We start from the raw sequence: 24,932 nt of genomic DNA, 5'->3' as shown, positions 1-24,932 counted from the left end.
TGAATAACAAAACACTGTACAGAGATAAGCTTCTCTTAGGGATTATCCCTTCCTTAAATCCATTAGTTACGGAACTAGAAGGTTTATGGCTTCGACTGGTTTCTTAATGCTACATGTCTTTTGTAAATTAAAAAAAGAATACAACATGCATACAACATGTGAAACATTGTCTCCCTTAATATTTCTTATTGTTTTATTTCTGATTCTGCCCATATACAATTCCACTATACATGTACAATGGAAAATAGGTTGAGCATGGTGTTTTGTTTTGTTGCTCCCAATGTGGCTTATTGTTACATGCAGACACACTTTGTTCCAAGCTTCATTTTTCTGTTGAAGAATATTAGTCAAGCCCTTTTGTAGCCTGTGTTTGAGGGTGCAGAAGAAGTCACGCGCACACACACACACAGACAGACAGACACACACACACACACACACACACACACACACACAGAGATACATAGCAGGTCTGTTTTTTGTTCATTGTTAACTTGTATCTAATGATAACACAACAACAGGGGGATTCTGTATCAGATTTATCAGATTTTACTGTCTTTTATCTGGATTAGGGATTAAAAGATTACAGCTAACATGAATACATAATCTGATTAGCTATTTCATTATTAAATTTACAAACCCCACATTGTACTCATTTGTTGTGCTGTACATTGAGTGCAGCAGGTCAAAGATTTCTGAGAGCTTGTGGCTTTAATTTCAAAATTGCTACATCAGTATTAATTAAACAAACAAATTTTGTTTGTTACTGCATCCTTTCTTCAATGCAAACTATTTTGTTATTGCAATACTGATTAAATTCCACTGAAATGTTTTTGAAACCTATTTCTAGCCAAACTCTTAATTAAGTACATCATAATGCATACAAAAATACTTTGAAACCCAGATATAATCTGTTCTGCAGTCTTTTTCTTTTTTTTATAATTATGCAATTATGTATGTAAACATACATGCACAGTGTTTGTTTACCTCAAGGCGAAAAAAAAAATCAGAGAAAACAGCCTTTTAACAGTTTACATTAAATTGCATGTTAGTCCATTGAGAACAATCATGGTTTTCACCTTTTGGCCTTAACAGGTTTTAGATCCAGCAATTGCCTCATCTTACCTGGCACTTTTAAAAGAAACTGTCTTTAATGGCAAATTTAGGAGGGCGAAGTTATCACGCAGTCTCAACAACATTACACACTCTGCTACACTTGGATTGAAAGGTAATTTCACTCCACTCCACTCCACAATAGCCAGGATGGTCGGCGGTTAGAAACTGCTTCAGAAAGAATAAACAAACTTTGGATCCCATCTGAGGCAAAAGGAATTCTTCATCAAACCTTGAGAGGCTTGAAAACCTTAGTTCACCTCTCACTCTTACTTTAGTTGTTGGCTCTCTGTTGTTTCTTACTGTTTGTTTTGGTCTCTCTTTCCTTCCCTATCTTTCTTCCTTTCTCTTGTTCGGCCTCTTTCTCAGTCACACTTTCTCTACTTTCCATTTTCCTCTCCCTCTCTCTGTTGTCCAAGTGATTTCCCCAATCCACCTGCCCTCACTCCCACCTCTGTGACTGACTACACACACTCACACACATATACATGTGCCATAGGCAGCCATCTCAGCAAGTGATGTGCCTCTATGTGCTCAAGTCTGTTGAATACAAGGTGCACTCATACAACAAAAATGGAAAAAAGCATGTGTCAGAAGCATGATGAACTGGAGACACAGCGTGAGACAAACCCCAACACTCAGTTAGCCACTCTGTAACCATCACTTGCTGAGAAGTAATCTGTCAGTCAGCGATCAAGTAAAGAACATCATTTGTGTTTTTGAAGCTCTCTCTCTATTCACAATTAAGGACACAGGAAATGTGAATGTAATGATGTAATGGCTGGAGTTTGCTAACAGTGTTCATCTCTCCAGTGATGATGGGATGTCTGCACTGTTTTTACAAATGTGTGGGCATTGCACTGGCGTTGATGAAGACACAAGTACAACTACAACGGGTGCATAGTTAAATGAAACAATCACAAGTTTGGCACAGATGGTTTAGATTATTCATCTTTTTGCTTTTAGGTTAAAAAAAAATCAGGAAGTGAAAGCTAGAGATGTCACGAAATGTACTAACTTGTTAAGGGATGAACACACAAATGCAGGGAGGAAAAAAAAGCTACTCTCAAACAGTACCCCATGTTTTTTTTTAACTGGAATTGCAAAACCACGAACATGTAATTCAGCACATAATGGAACCATTATCATAAAGATACAGATCTGCTGCTTTTATGTAATTTTCTCCATGCTCGTCCATATTTTCTCCATCTCCCTGAGAGGGAGGGAGAAAGTGCACCAGAGTGGCAGCACTGCTGTTCAAAATGACCAAACCATCCTTGTAACACAATTCACACAGGAAGAGACAATATTAATGTAAAGGGATTTTCACAGCATGTGTGTGATGCATTATAGGATAGCCTTGAAGGAACATAGGATATAAAACCATCTTTATGTATTGTTTTTCAGCCATTCCTTGCTTCCAACATCAATGATGCATTCATTCCATGTCAGCAGTGTGAAAACTAATCTCAAAGCAAAAAAACATGATTACGACTCGGTAGCATTCATGCATTATCCCAAGATGGTTACCCACATTGCTAGCACGCAGTCATACCAGATGAAGCCAAAAGTTTTATATTGGTAGTAGTTCTTAACAAGTTAAACGAGATACAAGCATACCGTGTAGGCTTTGTAGTTTCTTTTTTAAAAGCTAAATCAAATGTATTGGTGTCATGGATTTCATTTACATTGTACTGCAGATGATTGTAGCTTTACAGTCATTTTGGCACCTGTTTTGTGATATCTCTGAAGTTCTTTTTGCCAAATGGGAGATAATGTAGTTGTCAGAAATTGCTGTTATCTCCAACTTGTAATCACACGTTTTACGATTGTGAGCGTGGCATAAGCCCAAAAAGCTACAGTGTCTCAAGTCTTCAGTTTACTTGCAACTCTGTGGATCTATGTTGTAGAAGGGGTTCAGGTTCATCACTGATAAACCATCTTCCATTAATTCTTAATAATTTCTCTTCCTTATCAGTGCAAGGTTTCACACTGACAGCCTGTCAATTCCAAGCTCATTTATGTCATCTTAAGGCCATCACTGCTGCTGCCTTTATGCACAAAATTGACTAAATGACTAAATTGCTGATGCTATTTGGAAATGTGTTTTATGTAAGCACTCTTCTCCTTATACAAAACATAGTGATGCAATCATTACAAATGATAAAGAATGAACTATGGTAGAAATGTAGGGCTCATTGTCCTCTAGCACAAGGCAGACAAAGGTGCAAACGAAAGTATTGTCTACAGGTAGCCCACCCTGCAGTATGTAAAGGGAACACCATCACTCTCTGCAGGACCTTTCCCAGCTGAGCAGAGTGCTCAGCACCATAGTAAAATACATTTAACAATGTAAAAAAATATCGAACAAACAAAACTAAAAGGACCAAATTTTTTACGATGAAGTCATTCACTTTAAGCCATGGCAACAATTGCAATGCTCTGTACCACAGTGCATGTAAAAGGGGTGCGAGCAACTGATTTGATGGCCAGTGATTGAAATCCTTCCACATGCTAGCTGCTATAATCCTATTAACAACAATATACTAAATTTTCAGGAAATCAAAGCACGGAAACTCTGTACGTAAAGTATTTAATCCAGAGAGTATTTAAGTCTATATTTTAGTTAGAAGCCATATTTCAAAGAAGACAAGAACATCTCTAACTCCTCTAAAAGCAATAACCTACCAGCAGTAAAAAAATTTGTGTTCCAAGAAAAAATCTGGGTATTGCAGCTGTAGAAAAAAGAGCAGAAACTGCAGAGCAGCTGGCCAATACAAAATTTTTGTGTGTAAGTACACTCAACAAAACAGCACTCCTAATTCAGAATAAATGCATGCAGGGCGACTGCAACTCTAGTATATCAATGGTTCCTGATAACTGTGGCGCAAGATATATAACACTACTTACCCGGTTATTTTTTTCCAGCCTTACTGGCAGCACAATGCTACCGTCACCAGCTCTGCGAGTTGTTGTTTTTTTGTGTGTACCTCATATATCATGTTAAGAGGCTATTTCTATAGATCCAGCCTAGCTGTGGCACCATGTCTAACCCTAATCACCCTCTGTCTCTGACTGTCTCTGGATGTCCCGCCTCCTCTCGCTTTCTCTACCTCTCTCTGACTCTTCCTCGCAAATAATGGCACCAGTCTAGTGCCTATGTCTGTTGAAATTACCTAACCACCCATTACCTTTCCCAGAGTCCTCCTAACCAAACCTATTTCAGCAACCCCAAGCCCACCAGAACAGCTGTGAAAGGTTCTTTGTACACAGAGCCGAAATCATTGGATGTGCTTTAGCCTGAACCCCAAATACTCATTAGGCTAACACTGTTATTAATCTCAGAGGAGCCTTAAAAAGGCTTTTACTGGGAGAGAGAGTCAGCTGCCATTTTTAGACGCTACAGAGTCTGAATACCTGTCAGAGATCATCATAAAGCATCACAAATATAACAACATTCAATTATATTTCCAGGTCTGCGTCTCTGGAGATCACTGGTGTGATCTAGATGTAGATGGACACGCCCTTTTACCAACTAAACATAAAAGTATCAGCATTTACAATATATAGTCCAGTTCAAATGAGTGCAGCCAGCTCTACACCAGCTTTTGTGCAAGATGACTGATTTCAAGATTAATGACTGTATCTTAACTACACAAAAAAGTCTTTGAAATGTCATTAAAACAATGGTAATATGTCCAGCAGATGATCAAAAAATGTAACCTTGATGTCTAGATGTCTTTTGACCTGCAAATCACTAAAACCTTGTTTACTAGGTTATCATTCTCTAATGTAAGTGAAAACCCTCCTCCTCCAGCCTTGCCTCTGACCACACTCCCATCATTCTTCAGATTTGAAAGTTGCACGACACTGGGTTGCATTCAAGGTCCACCCCCTCTTGAAGGAGTCAGCGTGATGAGATGGATATGACACTGCGAGTTCAGAGGGTCAAGGCTTGCTTGGCTGTATCTGTGGATAACAACAAACAGCGTTCAACATTTGTCCCGCTGGAACACTATCAACTTTGTAATGTGATTTGATGTGATATGACGATCGTGGTCTTATTTCTAAATATTCTTCTCTCTTGTTCTTTCCCATCTGCCACTATGTTCCTCTCCAGATTATTAGTGGGGTCTTAACCAAACATTTATCTCCTATTTATCTTGTATTTACCAACACCAACACCATTCTTGGTGTCATCTTTGACAACAACCTCAGCTTGAACAAGCATGTTAATACAGTTGTCCAGTCTTCCTTTCTGCAGCTCAGGAGAATCACCAAGATCAGTTCATTTCTATCCAGTAGAAATCTAGAGATTGTCATACATGCTTTCATTAACTCTTATTTGGGCTATTGTAACTCTCTCTACACATGTCTGAGTCAACAGAGTTAAATAAATTACAGTTTGTCCAAAATGCAGCAGCCAGACACCTCACCAAAACCAAAAAAAAGAGAGCACATTATTCCTATTTGGGTGCGACTCCTACTGGACTCGCACCCAAATATATTTCAGATCTTCTGACACCATACGTGCCTGGTCGCAACCTGAGGTCCTCAACCAAGAAAAAAAATTCAAGCAGGCCAAAATGCATCACTAGATGCCACATAAGAATGTTTACTCCACTCATTGGTTAGATGTGTCTGGGGCTGGAGCGAGAAAGTAAACACAGGAAGAAGGCCCGGAAGAAGGGCCTATCTGCCCAAATATCAAGAAGGTGATGTACTGTGTTGCTAGTCCAGGTCAGACCTTGATTCATTCTCCCGTTCGCTGCTAGCAACTGTTTCTGTCATCTGCATTCCAGTATGTAAAGTGCACCTGGCTACGGGAGCCATTTAGCTCAAACTTGCACCTTGTAGTTGGGTCACATCGTGGTCAGATCACATTCCCACCACAAACAAATCACTCTAGAATTAATTTGTGGCTGGACCAAGAAAACCTCTAAGGGGTCTCAGTGTGGTTGTTTTGATCCGCACCCGGGCACGATCGCTGTGTTCAGATCTGCCCAAAGAAATTGAAAAAACAATAGCATCCAATTAGGTTGAGAGCTGGTGACTGCAAAGGCAAATGATTCACATAATTTTCACACTCGAATCACTCTTCATGCCCGAACGGAAGGACATGCATGTATTTTCTCCACTCATTTATTCAGATTGTCTCTCTAATTTGTCATCTATCTGTATATTTGAAAAAAAAAAAAAACCTTTTTAGATCTTGTAAAATACATATTTTTTAAGGATTTTAGGATTTCTCCATTTTAATTATTAAGCTGAAACCGAACAATGTAGAGAGATGAGCTGTGGGTAGAGAAATGAGGGTAAAGATACATGAGGCGAAGCTATGTCTGATGACTGGTGTTTGTGTTGTTGATTCAGATACAATTTGCTTCTTGTTGCCAAGAAACATTTTAGTAGATTCCTGACTTTATGTTTTACTTTATACCATATTTCAACCCTCTACAGTGCATTGCTCAGTCCCACTTCAGCAACTTTTGTTTTCTTTTGTTAACTCCTCTACTCCTTCCTAGCTTCTTTTCTCCTTTCCACTTTTCTCCTCTTCTCCCAAACAGAAAAACTGTACAAGCCTTTTCAGTTTTTTTTCTTTATTGTAATCACATGCTGACTTTGACTCCCCAATGCATAGCAAACATTTCCTTTCCTGACCTTGAGACTGAATCAAAACATGGACATAGCATTGCAAAATGTCATAAAATATATTGGCATCAAAGGGAAAATAAACCAGTTGACCTTTTGGAGTTCGGAGCTTTCTGAAAGGCACTGATGGCATTAAGATTTGTTTAGATGTTATGTTGCCCAAGAGGAGGCTCTGCTGAAAAGTTTTCTTCACTCCAACATTTCACCACAAAGTCAACAGTGGACAGAGATGGGCTGTGAAGCATTGAAAGGCTAATTGGTAAAAGTAAACACTCCTCTGCTTTCTTTTCCTCTCATCTCCTCTGCTTGCCTCTCCTTTGTTTGCATTTAACTTTGCACAACAAGGACCCATGCTCAGGATTTCTCAATTTCAACAAAATCAACAACGGAACCAGATGGACTGTGAAGTGATGTTAGACCAACTCCGCTAAAACAAAATCACTTCTCTCTATTCCACAATTCTCTTGTCCCCTTGTCTGTATTTTAAGACTTATTTGTGTCTTACTTTGCACAATGAGCTTCATTCAAAACAATCAGCTGCATTCAAGATTTCGCCATTTCAATAAAATTTAAAATATGCAGTTTGACAGTTGTTAAGCAATAATAGTCTAACAACAAAAAGTAAATATTGTCATCTCTACTATCCTCCTCTCCCACTCCTTTCCCACCCTGTGCTCCCCTCTCTTCTGTTTGTCTGAATTTACTCATCTTCTCCCACTCTCGCTCCCACTCCTTCCCCTTTCTCTCCTCTCTCACCTCCTTTCCTCAGAATGTGCAGTTACTTTCATTGAGATCCTGGTTTCACAACAACAGATTGTGTTTCCCCAGAAATAATATCAGCTGCAGAACAGAAACATGAACACCATCTGAAACATCAGCATGGACCATCAACACATGAGGCTTAATTTTCATGGCGCTGCGCAGATCACAGTCAAGTGTGGCCTGCCCAGTGCACCGGGAGCATGCCAAGTTGCATTTTCATGGCCAGGCTGGGATTAAAAAAAACAAAAAACATCATACATTATAGATGGGCCTGTTAGAGGTTGTGACAATCATGGCCAATCACATTCACTATTTTCATCCCCTTTAAACACAGGGCTCTCCCCAGTTTGGGAATCATGTGGAGAGTTTCCCTCACAGGAAATGTATTGTTGTCTGGGACCTGCAGATTATTGAATACGAATACAGCAGCTCAAATATACTGCCAAGACGGCAACTCAATTCACTTGAATTCATGTGTTTTTGGACATGTTGAAGATCATACGGTCATCATTTGTTGTGTGCATAATGGTGCATGATTTTATTTGTCATCACAGTGATCCATACAGTAACCATCTGCAGTTAAAAACCACTGAGGTGCCGTATATAGAATGAAAGTAGAATTTAAAATACGGTCCAGTTTTTTCATGTGGTATTTCTTTATTTCAGAAATTACTTTCAAAGTTTCATTCAGCTAGAACTGACTGTTTTATTTGCAAAAATGATTGCTGTGAATGAAATAGTTGCCTGTCTAATAATGCTAATAAACTAAATAAATAATAAATATTTATTTTGAAAAATGTAAACATTCAACAGTGGCTCATGGGCCATGATTCTTACTGTAACAGTCAATGCACACAAATACTGTCATATTGTCACTAAGAAAAAATAAACAACAAATATATAACACAAATGTCAGTAATGCTCCATCGTAAGACCTGTTGATAATTCCTGAACTGCAGGGCAGCACAACGGACTGACTAAACCACACACGTGAGGGCACATTGTAACATGGCTCAAGCACTTTGATCATATGCTTAAATTCTGTATTCTCTATGACTATGATAAGTATGGTCGCATAGCCGCAGTGATAAATACTCCTATAGCTTTAGTTATTGATTTGGTATGGTCAGAATCTGCAGTGAGAGGCTGCCTGAACACTGTGGAGGGAAGGACTCGCCTTCCAGTCTGTTTCTGTCTTGTTCTGCTAATCAATACATTTGGGTGATGCCGTCGTAAATGATGTGTTTGAAGTGTTTCCACAGACATATCCGGCTTCAGTTGAACAATGTTGGCATACAGTGTGACACTCATAGTTGCCCATCGTAACTACCCGAGAAACCGTAATGCTCCCATACAGTAGATCTAAATGTCACGGAGGGTCCTCCAGCTCTGGTCAGCTTAGCTCATTTGTGTTTGCCATTCTGAGGCAGCGACACTACATGAGCTTGACTAACCTGGCTAACCGGGCTAAGCCGACTAGCATGCTACAGCTGGTGCGCTGCCAAAACGTTCTGGGTAAAACTCGCGCTCTAGAATTTCTGTTCCACACATGCTTCGAAGAAGTTGCATACCGAACCAAACGTCCTTTACTGAACGGTTTGGGACAAATACATGTACTGCTTACACCCCAATCCAAAACAAATCCAAAAGCAAATTATTTAATTATGTTTTGGTTATGACAGTATTAGCCTTGCTAATATTATTTTACCATAAAGAAAATGGAACAATCAGGGGCTAATGTTAAGTTGGCACTTTGGCTGAGCAGTTCAACTTATGTTGTAATCGTCGCCAAAATGGTGACGCTAGTTACGTTAAACGAGTAGTCCCAGAGCCCCAAGTAATGTTATATAAGTGGAATATGGAATAACAAGTATACTAGCTAACGTTAGACTCCGTGGAAGTAACATTAACACCTAATCCTACATCCAAATTGTGATGGCTAGGATTAGCTAAATCAAAAAAACTCAACCTGATCAGGCTAATTAACAGTCACAAGCTTGACATATCGTCATATAAGCCCATTATGGTTACGCTACTGTAAAAGATTCTTAAGGCATGTGAGCAGTCAAAAACTGACCTCTCAGAGACGGCCCTCTTCAGTCTTCACTCTTCTCAGGTGCATTGCACGTGCCAAGCACAGAAGCCAGGAGCTTCTTATTTTCTTTTTTTTTTGACAGCTCAGAAGGTGTGGTTCTCATTTAATTCCCTGTGACTCTGTCCTCGCAGACCCTGACGCCCCCCACAAACACAAATGACCTATTTTGGATTCAAAACAGCGAAAAGTGACAAGTTTGCAACTCTGGATAACCTTCAGATGTCTGTGAAGAGAATCACCAGGATAAAGGACAGGCCTTCTAATTTTCATGGTAAGAATCACTCATTAATCTTTATTTCGTCTGGCTGGCATTAATGCCATAATTGGAATAAAACTTTTTTTCTGTGCGATCACATGTCAGCTGGTTGGAAAACATTCAATCAAGGTGGAAAGATGAACAAAACATATTTCAGTAGTGTAAATCAGTTGTAAATGCTCCAACACATTATTTTCATTACTCACTGCATAAATATGTGTCTTTGTGTGTGTGTGTGTGTGTGTGCTAAATCACATTTCCTCATAAACAGGGTATTCACTAAAAGGTGATCATCTAACTTACCCAGTAAAAGCTCATTGACTAAAACGCCACTTTTCCCAGACAAATTTACAATTATTGCTTCACATCGTTGTTATTGTTGTTGATATTTGCCGTTTTTTTGTAAGTTTGCTATAATAAAACAGTTTGCTTCATAACTCCATAAGCTGCATCTCGTTTCAGAAGAGACCGTTTTTGTTTTCATCTCAGTAAAATGAGCTAAAGTAGCCTGCAGTATATGATACAATATCATAAAAAGAAATGATACAATACCATAAAACTTTATAGGGCCATTTTGCGGAAATGGACAATTGTCATTTTATATGGCAAAAGATATAGCTCCAGCTACTTAAAGAGAAACTCAACTTAGAAATATATTTCACACATAGAGCAATCAGAATCCCGCCATCCTGCTTCTACCCTGCACTTACCCTCCATTACTGCTGCCTCAGCCGTTGCAGCATATTTCTCCTCAGTGTTCCTCTGAGAGACCTGAACTGGTAGAATGAAACAACAAAAAAAAAAAACTTTACAACTACTACCTGCCAACTTTTCTTTTGCACATTGTGAGAGCTTCACAGGAAACAATAGCAAGATTTAAAAAAAAAAAAAATCCCTCTTAGCAGCAGCAGTGCAGAAATCATTCAGTGATAATGGGAACATCTTACTCTGAAAACTTGATAAAGGCTCATGACACTGTTTACTGTCTCAACACAGTAATCATTATGCTATTTGGCTTTAGACACATAAATGACAGCATCCAAATACCAAAACACAAACGAAAATAGTTCCTTGTTTGATGTCCCTGCTTCGCATCAGCTAATATGATCAACAATAGTCAAGTGAATTTCTCCGTGCCTTCCTACCAGCAGTCCTTAACAGGGTCAATGCCGACTTCTTTCATTTTATTCTTAAGATCTTGAACTGTTCAGTCTGCATTTTGTGAACATGCACATGTCTATGGCCTGACTGATACTAGATTTTTGAGACAGATAGCAATATTGAAAGAAAATAAAATGAATATGATCTATCACCCAGTATTTGATTTTTGGAGAGTATCTGAATCCTGAGAACATTACAGTGTACAAGGCTCAATTGTGCAAAATTCAAAGTGAGTCAAACTCATCACTGATGTAGAGCCACTTATAGGTGAAATGCCATCAAATATTGCGGGTTTGTTAGAGTTGATGTGGGCACATGTGAATTAAATGTCTGCAATTTCACACAAATTGTGAAACAATTTAGACTCCACTTATCTGGAAGAATTTGGGAGCAAAACAAGCAAAACAGTTTATAAAAAAAATTCAAAAATCAACTAACAGTCTTCTTTCAATGCTACTTACCAAGATTTGGCTAAAATCTGTAGGAGTGGTGAAAAAAGATATTTTGGTAAAATATAAACAGCTGAAATAGGCGTGTCCTGTAAGGCTAGATACATACAGGACCAAGGAATTCATAAAAAAAACTTTGAGTCCTCTTAACAAACAAACAAACAACCAGGACAGGGATAAAACTTTAGCCTATTAAACATTTATATACCAACATTTCTTTTTGCATACCTGCCTAAATAACACTGACACCGCTTGTGAAAAAACAGCATTGGATCCTTATAAAGTCCCACTGATGTATCAGTCGGGATATAGTTCATTCAGTCTCAGACCAGCAGACCGTTATGTAATGGCTGCTCCTCTGACAGCATATCACAGGCAACGTTGGTGGATTAACAGAAGATGTGGGTTTGTACATCCAAAAAGGTTCCTTTTTTTTTTGCAGAAATTGTCTCCTAGTCTCTGTCGAATAATAACCGTGGATGTCCAAAAAAATCTTGTTCACTCTTATTTAGCAGCTGCGGGATTTGTGTTATAATGACATTTAAAAAAAAACAAAAAAACTGCAATTTTAATGCATCTTAGTTTGTCACTTTATAATTAGATACATTGTGTTTACTAAATACACTGTAAAAATGACAGGACCATTCAAAAAAAGGGTAAGACACAATATAGACAGCACATTGTGGAGTCTGTTCTCTCTAGAAAATAGACAGCATGGCTTCTTTGTTCAAACTACTTTAAACAATCCATATGTTCAGAGCCAAATCAGAAAGAAGTGTGACAGTCTTACAGTGCCAGGAAAGATAGGGGTTTGCATCCTGTTTACAACCAGCATTTCAAGTGTGTCCACCACACCCAGCATCGCTGTGTGATTGGGTGTGGTCAGAAGTGTACTCTGTTGCACCTGTAACCACACCCAACAATGATGTCACAGTGTACTGACACACCCCTGGTGTAAACTTCTACATCAATGCAGCAAGTTGAGAAGTTAAATAATCTACATTAGTCTTTCTTTCCTGAAATAACCCAAATAGCCTGAGCTGTAACTATCAGAGCACACACATTCATGTGCACGATTATACAGACTCATATATTACTCTTTGACACTACAAAGAAGACACACACAGCGAGTGAATCATTTTACAAAACACTGAGCCCACACTGTGGTAGACTACTAAACATATTAGGCAGGGAGGAAGACAGAGAAAGAGAGCAAGACAAGAAGTGAGACAGACAGGCAGAAACACAGATGGATGGAGAGAGAGGAGGGTGATGTGTGAAAAGAAAGACAGCTGGGGAATAGCAAAGTGAGAGAGGGATTAAAAAAAATTCGACAGCCGTCAATCACCCTCTGTGTCTAGGGAGAAGGATTGAAATTCTGATCAGCTGCCCAAACACACACCTGAATAAAAGAAGAGGTTACAGATTTCTGTGTGTGCATTTGTGCGTGTTTAATTGTGTTCTTGTGCATGTATATCTGTCTTGTAAGCATGTGTGTACATGTTTGTGTGTATGTGTGCACTTTCGGTATATATATACAGCATAGAAGCTTACATTATGTATAAAGATATTTTGTGTGTATGGACTGTGTGTGTTAAAATGAAATGATGATGATGTTATAAGCATATTGGTACCTACGAACCTTCATGCTTTTCGCCTGAGAGTCTGTGTGGTTTTGTGTATACCTGTGTGTGTCTTTAGGTTTGTGTCAGTGTGTCTGTGTGTGTCTGTAAACACAGGGATTCCAGGGCATACATAGATTCAACAACACATTAGTCCCTAGTTGGGTCAAAATGTCAATATTCACTATTCACACAAACAGTAAACCTCGGTATGCCAAACCAGTGGGGAATGGAGGTCAGTCCCACTATTTTCAAGGTTATTTTATAAGGCATTTCCTTTATATGAGAGAGAAAGAGATGAGGGTTGAGAGGAAAGACTTCAAAGTACCTGGGTTGAGAGAGGGAGAATGTCATGCCATCACAAGCTTGGCTTAAAATCAGATGTGACATATAGCTTATCAACAAGCCATGGCTAAGTGTTAGCAAACAATTGCCTATATACATATCCAGCTGACAGAGCAACATGGGCATTAATTATAAATCAAATAAGCTAATTTTACACCTGTTTTTGGTACACTAGCATGCTCTAGTCTAGACTAATCAATTATCCAGAAGAAAACAATAATCACTGCTCTCCATTTTTCTTAAGCTTACATTAAGTTTACATTACATTATTTATTTTTTAATTAATATTATTTCGGCCATTTGTGTGCAGTGGAACAAACTGTAAACACGACATTGACATATTATCACCTTATAAAGTTGATATGGTAAAAAAGTTAGCAAATAGTTGCTTATATATGCATCCAGCAGACACAAAGCAACATTACCATTCATTTGGAGATGTGTTTCTGTCCACCCACTAGCTGCTAAATGCAGGCCTGCTAGCATGCTAAACTGGGTGAGCACCCAAGATGCCCCATTGATACATCCAGGTTTGATGTTTTGTGGTTATTAAGTTTGAATCCTACAGTGGAATTGACTTAACTTCTTTGACAAAGCACTATTTTTACAGGAAAAGGTGTACAACAGTATAGTATACACATGTAGCTCGTGGCAAGACTAACACTTCCATTGTTAGAGTTTCTGTTCCTTATGTAACGCAACAGATTTTAAGTACCGCACACAGTCAGGATAAGGAGCCCCATTTCCTCTTGGGCCACACATGCTAAAAATGCATACACTGTTCATATTGTGTAGAACTTTGGAAAACATATCCACCAAGTGGCATATGTGATTATTAATGCTTCCTCCCACCCATTCAAAAATAGGAATAGCAAGAGGAGCAGGCACACAGCCTCAACCAATTTCATCACTGCTACCCACCAGGCCTGTTGATCGCTCCATATTTATTGTGACTGATAGGACAAAATCACAGATGGCTCAAAACTAAATCAGCCAAATTATATCTCTATATCTATCTGTTGTGCCATTCAATTGAGTTTTTGATTTGATTTTTGCAACCCATTGCCTCCCTTGTGCACTTTCTTTGTGTCTCTAGCATATTTTAATATATGAATTTTCTCCCCCGCTATCTCTCTCTCTATGCGCCTTTGAGACAGATAAAGTCTGGTGCTTTCGATTGGAGCGTAATGGATGATTTTGCTGAGTGGAAAATGACGGGTTATTTCCTTGAAGTCTATCATGGCAGCAGCAACAGCGGTTTCTAAATCAGCAGGGCTCAGTGGAACAAAGGAGGAATTCAGGTGATTTTGTTTGGTCTGTCTTTGATGCAACAGGGGGGATGATTGGAGGAGTTTCATCCCTGTGTTTCTGTCATTGTTTTCTCTACTCATGTCTCTCTCTCTCTCTTTGGATGTCACTCACTGTCTCTTAATGCCACTTTCCCGATTCCCTCCTTCCCTCTTACTGTATAATCCTCCTCTTAACATTTGAATTTTTGAAGACAGGCATTTTAACAATAATGAGAGAAATGTGGCATCTCTTGCACAGCCCTAATTTGGTTAATTAAAATAGGATGCCACCTAGACATCAATCTAAGGTGTGTTGCCATGGTAATTACTAGCTCTGACCCTGTCACCTGACTCAGCATCAAAAAATGTCAGAATTCTGAGGGACATGCAAAGTGGTGAGAGGAGTCAACAGAAAATAAGAGTTTGGGATTACAGGTGCAACAGTATCTTAAGTAGTGTAGTATTTGGTAAAATATTCTGCCTGAGTGATTTGATACGGTTGCATAAGAGAACATGGCATGCTGTGGTTGAATGGTACAGTAAGGAAACACAAGGTACTATGCAATTGTGGTCCACAAGATCCAGGGTTTTGTTCCCTCTTGACATATAATGAGCCATTAAACCCAATTTCCTTGTAGCCCAGTTACGTCAGCTGTACTGCGAAGAGCTACAGACAAAAAGCAGTTTTCCTTCCAGCTAACGACAACGGCAGCTATTGTACAACTCAATCTGACATTGTCTCCTAAGGGTTTTGTGCATTAAGGATCCACGTTCTGTAAAAATATTTTTCTATTCATAAAAATACATGCATCATACCAACTGCATTGTCTGAATATACTAACTCGCCGTGAAAATAACATTATATGGCATAACTAGCAAAGTAGATACTGTGAGATGAACCTAGACAGCCTTGCATTCCAGAGGATAAAAGCAGGGTATAGAAAATAAATTCAGAGTGTACAATGCAACAGCCAAACATGTTTCACTGTTAACAGAAAGTGGCTGGTAGAGCAGACAATCTCAGAGTTTACCAACAGTAATCTCAGTACAAACCAGTATTTTCCAAATTCAAGTGTATACCCCAGCTGAATCTTGAAGTCATTGCAGAAGTGCCCTGAAAAGCAGCTTTGAAGTGGCTTCTATCTGTCAGTCACAATTACCTTCTTTCATCAAGTTTTTCTTAATGAGGAAAAAACAAGATCATCAAAATTCCTAAAAGTCGTTATTTTCGAGGATGTCTTTCCACCTTTCACCAACACATAAATATACAAAAAACTTGCACAGCTGTTAGTGATATCATGCTGTATTTTGTGTAGAAAAGACTGGAACGTTCAGACAAATAACAAATAGAGGAAATGGGGAGAGAGGGACACAGGAAGGTGAAATGAAAGGGATAGAAAATATATCAGGAAAGGGGGAAGAAATGCTCAGTTTTAGATTTGAGGAAGAGCTAGGTTGGAGAAGAACTGAGACACAGAGAGAAGTGGAGGTTTGTAGACCAAGAAGTAGTAGGAGTAGTGAGGGAAGGATTGTAAAATAGGATGAAGGATAAGGACTGATGGACTAAAGAAGGAGCAGGGAAGGAGGCAGTTAGAGAAGGAGGGAGTGAGAGAGAGTGATCTAATGTAATCCTATCCTGGGTGGTTGGATCAGATGCATAATCAGTCAGCAAGCAGTCATTTTGTTGGCATTCAGTTAGGCAGTTGTTTTATCAGTGAATCGGCTAGAATCAGCTTTATTGCCAAGTAGGTTTACATACATACAATTTGCTTTGGTATTATGGTGCATACAATAAACATAATAAGTTGAAAAATATAAAGGGTGCATCAGTCATTCACTCAGCCAAACAGTAATCGTACATGCAGAGTTTTGCAACTGAAACACAAACAGCAAATTAAAATGGAAACAATGGTTGACTTTTAACTGAATTTTAAAAATGTTTCACTTGGGGACATACGGATGGTGCAGGAGCAAAACACTTGTTATTATTGTTATGTAAGTTATGTTAAGTGTTTTATTTGTCATATGCACAACAATTACTGTGAAGCAGTCGTTGGCAATGACATTCTTGTTCTCAGGCTCCCTCCAACAATGCTCATACAAAAATGTACAAAACTAAAATCCCACAAGTAAATGAGAAATGACAAAAAAAAAAAAATCAGACCATGTTGTGAGCAGTTTCATATATATTCAATAACCAGTCTACGTCGCAACCCTTAGCTATGTCCATGAGTTTTGAAACCTAACCAAAGGACAACATTGCAAATACAAGTGGCTAAAATTAGTTTCCTTTCTGTGTCTGAGCTCACCCAGAGGTGCTCAAAGAAGAGCCGCTGCTCTGCACTGAAAGAAGGCTGTTAAGGTGGTCCAACAATCTGATTAGGATACCTCCAGGATGTCTCCCTTTAGAGGTATTCAATGCACATTCCACTGGGAGAAGACCCCCAGGGCAGATCCAGAACATGCTACAGGGACACATGAAATATCCCATCTTGCCTGCGACACAGGTTCCTGCAGAGGACAGCTGAACAACGTGCCTAGCTCAACTACTTTACTTACCGCCATATATTATAAAGAGTACGGTCTAGACCTGCTCTATAGGAAAAGTGCAATGAGATAACTTCTGTTATGAATTGGCGCTATATAAATAAAATTGAATTGAATTGAATAACCTGGACCCAGGTACCTAGCCAGAAATTGATGGATAGATAAGTCTGAATTGGTTGCATAAGCCTTTTTTCCAACAATATAAATTACACACCAAACTGTCTCTTTCTGTGGCAGATGCAGAGGTCTTTATTTTTCTCAGGATTTGTTTTTCAGCATAAGGTCATACCTGTCATCACCTTTCAGCTGCTTTGGAAATATGATTTGCAAAAAAATATATCTACCAGCTCAGTGCCAGTTTCTTTGTGGTATAAGTTTGAATATACAGCGGTAGCCAATGAAATTGCGCAGCATCCTGCATCAATGCGGAACAAACCCAAACCCATGCAGAAACCCATACAGACTATTATTAAAATATTCATTATTTAATAATTCCATAAACAAAGCCTGCTTAGCTAGCGTACTTCTGTGTGAATTTTGGAGGTCACTTTGGAGGAAGAATGAATGCTTCTCAGGGATCCTGGATGTTAAAATTTGTAGAGTGAAGTAGCTCAAACTGTGGTGGCCTTCCAGGTCGAAGACACATAGAAACCTTGAACCTAGAAAAAGTTAACTTTATAGGTGTTCCAAATGTTTAAGAAATACATTAATTTTTCATATTTTTAAGGGTGATCGCTGCATAAAAACTGAGGCAGACAGAAGAGGACAGAATGAGAAAGAACAATTATTTTGGTGTGCATGTGATTGTCAGTGTTTTCTAAGTTCACTTTTCACATTAGCTTTGCAGAGTAAATTATTTCGAATCTTTAATCATTTTGTGGGCCCTTTTCTCAGTGCTTTATTCACTTTTTGCATGTCTTCCTTTTAAATATTAATTTATTTTCCACATGTATCTTGAATGTAGACAGGCATCCAAATTCAAGTTAGAAACTCTGTGTGTGTGTGTGTGTGTGTGTGTGTGTGTGTGCGTGCGTTTAAAAGTGAGCATTTCTGCTGTCATGTTGCTCTCACTAATATTTGTCACATGCCTTGGAGCATGTGGTTGTTATTGCTGCAGTGCATTCATTAGTTCCAGTAAGTGATGTGTGTTGGTTTGCATTTAGTGTTGTTATTTTTCCATGTGTGTCTGCATGTTTCTGTCACAGGATGCTAATTTTGTAGCTTGCTAGCTGGCTAATGATCTGCCAGTGACCACGCAGACACTGTAACGGACATGACAAACAGCATGTTGTGCGTCTGCATGCGCACATGCTTCGGATTGTGTTTGTCTGTTTTATACTGGTAATTATGTTAGAGGAGCTATTTAGGGACCCTGTTTTCTTTTCTCTAAAATGGCTGTTGAAAGACACACACACACACACACACACACACACACACACACTAAGTCAAACTGAGACAGATAATCAAACACTATTACTGTCTTTTCACATGTACCCCTTGAATCTTTAGATCAACTTTATTGCTGCTACCATTTACAGGATGGTGACATCAATGAAAAGAAATGGCCACTGTACTTTCCACATAATTACAACTGTGTGTGTGTAGCTAGTTGAGTCCGAAAGTCGAAACTACACCAACATTTTCTCGTGTATATGTGTTTGATGCCTATTTATGTGTGTGTGTGTGTGTGTGTGTGTGTGTGTGTGTGTGTGTGTGTGTGTGTGTGTTGTTTAAGAGTTTCTGATTATGTGGACATTTAATCTGCTCGTGATGGAGAATGATTGATTTACCAGATAGATTTTCCTCAGTTTAACCCCACTGCACACAGAAACACGCACACACACAAAAAGTCATCATGGATGGGAAATGGATTGACTCTATCTTTTAACCCTTCACCTAGAGGAGGTATATATGCCCAGATCTATGATTTTGTTTTAGAATTTTGTAGTCACATTGTCAAGAGAACATGGCTGAGAAAAAACGGAACAAATATGAACAGATATTATGTTTGTTTGGTGGCAATGCAGGACGTTCTAGCTTGTTCCAGCTTGTTCCAGCAACAATAGTGCAAGTTTGGCCTCAACACACCAACTCCACTAATCAGAGAAGAAATCAGGACTGTGAGGAACCATCATTAATGATTTGCAACGTCCCCCTTATAATGCCTGGAAAAATACATTTTGATATCCACGACAGAACATCTACAGTCCTTGAATTAGCCCTGTTGTATGTTGAGAACACAGAGTTCTTTTCTTAAGAGAAGAGAATATCAAAAGCCAACCAGAGCCACTCAAGCAGTGAAGTGAGTCTGCCTGACCGTGAGAACATGCTATATCGGTCTTGAGAAAAAGTCCATCTCAGTATCAGAGGAAGTGGTAAATTAACCCCCATTCCCATTCAATTTTTTCAGTGTGTCAAATGCTCAACCCCTACCCAATCCATAAATAAATCACACATCACATCATATCATCTACTGTATGTTTTTTTTTTTTTGCTCAATTTATTATCATTTCCAGAATGTGTCTTCTCCTCAAAGATGAAAGGAAACCTCTGCCATCAAACCCAATGTATTCTATCTGCCAACAAATCTGTTTAAGTAAATAACCAGGTTATTTTGACAGTGCCTTCCAAAATGACCCCCAGAAATGTCTCACATGAGGAATTTCTGATCTGCCACCTCTGTGGCTACAACCTGGTTAAATTTAGTCAGCTAAAATGTAGGCATGTCCCAATAATTTTTTTTGGCCCCAACACCAATCAGAGTCCTTTAATATTGGATATCTGCCGATAACAAGTCTGATTCAATACTTAGTTAAATGTTGAATTAACATTTATCTGACACATTGATACTTCCTCCAAATACTGAAGGTCCTGATTCAAAACCATTGCTTTTATAATACTGAATTATTGATATGATATGAATGAAAGTTCAATTGAGAGAGTCTACTCTCGGTTGTACAGTGGTGTTACAGAGTGGAGGGTCTTCCCTCACAAATGGGCTTTGACTGAGTACATACACCAAGTTTAATTTTGGCCTGTCGTCAAGTGATTCGGAATTAACATTAATTAGCGACAGCTGGTGTAATTTGCTGAGTGCAACATTTGTCATTTTAGCTGGTGAAAGCGACACTCAGCTCCAGCAAAAAATGTGAAGCTACTATAGTGCCTGGATGTTTTGCTATTAAAAAAAAAGAGTAGAGATAACACATTTCTTAGCGTCAGAGCTTAGCAAATCCATGTATTTTGCAGTATCTAAACTTAGAGACAATGTGCCGTAACAATTTTTCACATTCATACAGAAATTTTCACATGGACATGGAATGTCCATGGACAATTTGTGCAGTTTGTGTGGCGAAAAAGGGCACACTTTCTTCAGCTGTCCTGCTTCCTACGTCAACAAAGCAAGATCCCACTAGCAGTCTGGCTCGCCTCCAGGCGCCATGCAGCAGCCTGGCCCGCCTCCAGGCGCCAAGCAGCAGCCTGGCCCGCCTCCATCCGCCATGCCGCAGCCTGGCCCGCCTCCAGCCGCCATGCAGCAGCCTGGCCCGCCTCTAGGCGGCAAGCAGCAACCTGGCCCGCCTCCACCCGCCGAGCAGCAGCCTGGCCCGCCTCCAGCCGCCATGCAGCAACCTGGCCCACCTCCAGGCGCCATGCAGCAACCTGGCCCGACTGCAGCCGCCATGCAGCAGCCTGGCCCGCCTCCAGGCGCCAAGCAGCAGCCTGGCCCGCCTCCAGGCGCCATGCAGCAGACTTGCCCGCCTCCAGGCGCCATGCAGCAGACTTGCCCGCCTCCAGCCGCCATGCAGCAGCCTGACCCGCCTCCAGGCGCCAATCAGCAACCTGGCCCGCCTCCAGGCGCCATGCAGCAGCCTGGCGCGCCTACAGCCGCCCAGCAACAGCCTGGCTCACATCCAGCCGCCATGCAGCAGCCTGACCCGCCTCCAGGCGTCAATCAGCAACCTGGCCCGCCTCCAGGCGCCATGCAGCAGCCTGGCGCGCCTCCAGGCGCCATGCAGCAGCCTGGCTCGCATCCAGCCGCCAGGCTGCTGCATGGCGGCTGCAGTCGGGCCAGGCTGCTGCATGGTCAGCAGAGTCTATCGCCAGCCGCCATGCAGCAGCCTGGCCCGCCTCCAGCCGCCCAGCAGGTAGGTATTTGTAGCCATGATGAAATCCACAAATACAATCTTATTAGTGATAATTATGAAAATGATGATGGTAGACAGTGTTACGAGAGTGCGAGCAAGTCACCGAGCTCCGACTTCAGCCCCCTGAGATCGCTCAGAGTGGCAGAAGAGACGAGGTAAATATAACACTTATAGTGATTTTATTGCACAATACATGCACTTACAGATAAACTGGTGTGATTTTACTAGCAAAATATATATATTTTTAAATTAACGATTATAAATATGGTGGGTTAATTGAATAGAAAAATGTAGCCGATGGTGAAGGTACGGATGTGTTAAAAATATTAAAGAGCAAAAACCTCTCAGAGAGCATTCGAGATGTCTGGTGGCTCATCTCTGTTGGCAGACTCCCTGTGAGAGCTGTGGTTTCCTGGAGTTGTTTTGTTAAAACCAAAGAATGTCCAATGATTTAATGTAATGAAGATGAGACACAACAGCACCTCTTGATAGACTGTTGCAGAGCTCAAGAGGTCTGGACTATCTTAAAAGGACTTGGTCTCTCTTTTAACTTCAACTACAACTGTCATGTATGGACTTCTACGAGAGCAAATGCCTCCGAAACAAAAGAACTGTTTCAGCTCATTATCTGTATTGTGTGTGAGAAGCTTTGGAAAACCCGATGCGTCATGGTTTTAAATCAGACTGTCATTGACAGTGACATGGTTGTAAAACATGTACTGGCTGACCTCTGGAGCAGGAGAACTATTGATAAAAAACTATTACTTCCCAGGAACTTACTGGACGTTTATAGATCTTATTTCTCTGTGCACTTTATTGCTTGGCTCCTCGTGTTAGCAAACACTTTTATCACTTTGTATTATGTATAATATCCATGTATAATATGTATTGAAGTATCTATGTTGTGCTTTTGTTTTTGTTATTTTGTATTGAACTTGTTGGAACTAATAAAGATTTATTTAAAAAAAAAAAAAGGTAAAGGAGAGCAGTGCTACAACACTAGCAGGCCGAGGTGTACAGTAAAGGCCCAGAGTAGAGTAAAGAAAGGATCAAAATTTGATCAGCTTTATTTTAGCTGATAAAGATACATTAAAATATGCCCGGATCGTCCCCAATACTAATCCTTAGGATCGGCTCAGGACATCTCTACTAAAATGCCTTGATTAAGGTCAAGGAAAGAGCACCTTCACTGTAGAAAAGAAGGAAATATTGGTGGAAGACAGGATGCGATCTGCGGACTACCCTGTCAAAGTCACACCTTAATACTTTTTGCTGCTGTATACAAATGTCAACTTATGTAATTTCAATAAACAGTCAACACTGTTGTTTCTCAGGAGAGAACAGTCACTAACACCAGCGCTAGAGGTTGGTTGTCAGGAGATCATCGTTTCTGATTTGTAACTCTGCATGCAGTTGTTTTTCTGTTGAGGACAGTTTTGTATCTGCAGGGATTCGATTGGGATACTTATCATTAACAGTGACACATCCTGAGAATGTCTTCCCAAGAAGAACAACAGCATTGGTCGTTTCAGCAAGTGCCCCAAAACGACATATGTTTATGTTCAAGTGACAAAGCCCTGTAGCAGCCATTATGATGGGAGCAAAGGAGGAAGTAAGGTGACGTTATTATACAGCCACCGCATAGGGAGGAGGTCAGGGTGGATGGATGGGTCAACAAAATATCGGATTCTAACAACTGTTCTCCATTTCTCGTTTTCAACTGCGAGTCAATGTTTTTTTTAAGCATGACCACAATCACCCCCTAACCCTAAACAAGTGTTTATTATTGTCACCCTGACGATGAAGGTCCTTAGCCAAGTAGTCATTTTAACACAAATCACAATGTTTCCCTAAACCTAACCAAGTCATTTCTTTGCCTAAACCTAACCAGCCTTAACCACAGCTTTGTCACATCATGAAACTACTGAGTATTTATTGCATACTCTTTACTCAGCAAGGGGATTTCTGGTTTTCAACACTCAATATTATGTCTTGTAGAACAAACACTCATCGCCTACTCAAATCACCACCTCCAACTCTCCTGACATACCTGTATTTGTAAATACTTCAAATATTTCTTCATGTTCTTTAATTGTGTATTACTCATCTTTCTCTGCACATGGACTGCATCATGAAAACCTTTATGAGTGAGGGGCAAAAAAATCTGTTTTGTGAGATGCAATGCATTTTGATAGATCCATGTTGCTGTGTAGTGTTCTTTGACAAAAGTAGATACAGAGGACAGACAACCATACAGGTAAAATTTAATCTGATTGTGGACCTATACTAATTGTCACTTCTCCCCTTCTTTCTCTGTTTTGCCTGTAGCTGAGAGTGCTTATCCTGCTCTATTCAAGACATGGTTATGGAAAAAACAAAATGCTCTCTATGGAGAAGATAAAGTGTCTTCTGCTGTAAAGCATGTGCTATGAAGGACATGATAATGCTACTGAAAAAAAATACAGTTTATTTTGAATACAAACCTCAGAAAGTTCAATTCATCTAAAAATGGGAATCGTTTCCTGATGACTTTAATGCATATTTTTGGCATTTAAAATGTACCACCACTGCTTTGACTTTTTCATGAAACATTAACCTCTGCAACTCGTTTTACAATTTTCCATCATGTTTCATTCTGTTGCTTGTTTTGATGCTGTTATCCAAGTCAGATGTTTCATTGCTTGTCGTTTTGATGTTTTCTGTTTGTATTTGCTTTGAGTTTGGCTTGCTTTTATAAGCCTCTTATTTTTTTTATCTCATCTCCACACATTTGTCTTTTTCTGCCTCTTTTTTTCACAGTGATCTTTATAAATTCGGTGTTTTCTCTCGGTGTACTAAACAGTGAATCGTTCTTTGCATGTGGTAGACACTGTCAGCCATTGGTCACTAAAAAATGGGAAGGTTAGGTTGCTGAAAATCTACCGTCGGCCTTTGGTCATCCACAGCTATGGAATAGCTCCAGATGTTTTCATTAGAGATTATGTGTGAAACTGCTCTCATCACAAACAGTTGATATAGACTAAGCTTTTAATAACCTTTTAATCTGTTATCACTGCTGGACACTTATTTGAGAGGTTGCATTTGGATACACCACCATAACTTCCTCTCACCAGCACAGAACTCAATTCTGGCTAACTCCAGATTCCCCACAGGTTAATACTGAATTTGGAAAGACTTTCAGTAACTTAACTTGACTGTCTCATCCCATTGGGTGACTTTAAAATGTCAACTTTGAGCTATTTATTTATGTATAAGTATCCATCAATCCACAGCATCTGATGTACAGTATATCATTTGTGGAACACTAGCTTAGATATTGAGAAAGAAGCTGGGTGGCATCATTTAAGCCTTACAGTTACAGTATAATTCACAGCTTCACACCCAATAATTTCCAGCTTCACCAGCGACCTCAAAAATTGGCTAACGAAGCATTTAAGAGCGGTTGTTGCTATTGTACATATCCCATATTTTTTTCTAAATTACACATCACACTTTTTTC

At 39.7% G+C, this 24,932-nt stretch overlaps 1 long non-coding RNA gene across 1 annotated transcript in view; it reads right to left on the bottom strand.

Annotated features, from left to right (window-relative positions):
* Window positions 1-1,875: 1,875 nt before the first annotated feature.
* Window positions 1,876-24,932, bottom strand: part of LOC122884787 — a 272,561-nt gene continuing 249,504 nt past the window's right edge. Inside the window, exons 3-4 of the long non-coding RNA XR_006379975.1 lie at window positions 10,586-10,651; window positions 1,876-5,079 (exon numbers count right to left, since the gene is read on the bottom strand). This is a non-coding gene — a long non-coding RNA (uncharacterized LOC122884787). The remainder of the gene's footprint in view (window positions 5,080-10,585; window positions 10,652-24,932) is intronic.

The sequence above is a fragment of the Siniperca chuatsi genome, linkage group LG11, assembly GCF_020085105.1.
Source record: "Siniperca chuatsi isolate FFG_IHB_CAS linkage group LG11, ASM2008510v1, whole genome shotgun sequence".
In the NCBI taxonomy this organism is placed as follows: domain Eukaryota; kingdom Metazoa; phylum Chordata; class Actinopteri; order Centrarchiformes; family Sinipercidae; genus Siniperca; species Siniperca chuatsi.
This window is presented reverse-complemented; position numbering and strand designations above follow the sequence as displayed.